Source organism: Ceratina calcarata, unplaced genomic scaffold (genome assembly GCF_001652005.2).
Source record: "Ceratina calcarata isolate Rehan_Ccalc_2016 unplaced genomic scaffold, ASM165200v1 scaffold167.2, whole genome shotgun sequence".
Taxonomy (NCBI): Eukaryota; Metazoa; Arthropoda; class Insecta; order Hymenoptera; family Apidae; genus Ceratina; species Ceratina calcarata.
Genome location: NW_017138027.1, coordinates 87508 through 88657, shown reverse-complemented (window position 1 = coordinate 88657; position 1150 = coordinate 87508). Strand labels below are relative to the sequence as shown.

At 46.9% G+C, this 1150-nt stretch overlaps 1 long non-coding RNA gene across 1 annotated transcript in view; it reads right to left on the bottom strand.

Annotated features, from left to right (window-relative positions):
* Positions 1 to 705, bottom strand: part of LOC113463829 (uncharacterized) — a 2865-nt gene extending 2160 nt beyond the window's left edge. The window contains exon 1 of the long non-coding RNA XR_003388657.1: positions 439 to 705. This is a non-coding gene — a long non-coding RNA (uncharacterized LOC113463829). The remainder of the gene's footprint in view (positions 1 to 438) is intronic.
* Positions 706 to 1150: the final 445 nt, after the last annotated feature.

Sequence of the window (1150 nt, the reverse complement as noted above, 5' to 3'; positions counted from 1 at the left end):
TTTTTTTTTTATCGCAGGATATATCGCGACGGCCCGTCGTCGCTCTAATTAAGTTCTTCGTATCTAGTTATCGCGCGGAATTCTATTTGCTGTTTCCACGTCGTCACAATAAAATTAATCCATCCCAGTTCATTTCCGCGAGTTTATTCCCGGCGAGAATTCGTGCGAAAATATCGCTGACTCGGATCTGCGGATTCATATTGATATTTAAATTCGGGCGAATTAACCTAAAAATAGCAGCGTTCGTTACGCAGCGTCCCTCGTATATGGAATAACGAAAGGAACGACGAAGGTGAGAGGGAATTGAAGACCGAGGAGAATCTACAGGGAATAATTGCTATCTCAAAACAAGAAAGAATAAAAAATTCGTTTTCGCTTGTCTGGCGTTTGTTTCGTTTACAAAATGGCGACTAATACCTCGACGCGTCGATTCATCACCTGTTAGAGTCGCGATCGACTGATGTAAGTACGATCTGTTCGAAGGAAGAAAGACACTTGATTCCGTTGATCAGAACGAGAAGGCGATCAGACCCGGGTGGTCTTATGGGTGCACCGTGACCATTAAAGAGGAACTCCACCGTCTCGCGAACATCAACTGATGTATTCGCGGGGTATGTCGGGGTAGATGGCGTCGGGATCGAGGTGCGTGTTGGACGACGTTACTTCAGGCGCGATCACGCCTTCTTCGACGTGCTATCTGACCTCACTCACCCGTTCCTCGATGGCGACCTTCCTGCTCTTCCAGACGAACTCGCAGACGGCGGTCACGCAGGCGATGCCCATGCCGCCCATCAGGACCACGAACACGCCGCCCACGTTCGCCAGGCCGAGCTCGTTCGCCGTCGAACTGCTCTTTGACGTGTCGTCCTGTTGCAGACAAGCAGTCGCTTGGAAACATCGAACACGGCTCACGAGTCGTTTAATATTAGTCGTTAAATGGTTTTATTTAACCTTTTTAGTGTCGATGACGATCGCCAGAGTACTCTGTCTTAAAGTAAATGGTAATCGTTGTAAATGGGCCTCACCTTCGTTAATCCCTATTGGGAATTGACACAGGGGCGGGATTAATAGATATAGCTAACCATCATGGCGACGCGAAGCCAGGAATTATTTTCTTATTTCTTAAATTTAAATTTCTTAATCTTTAAAT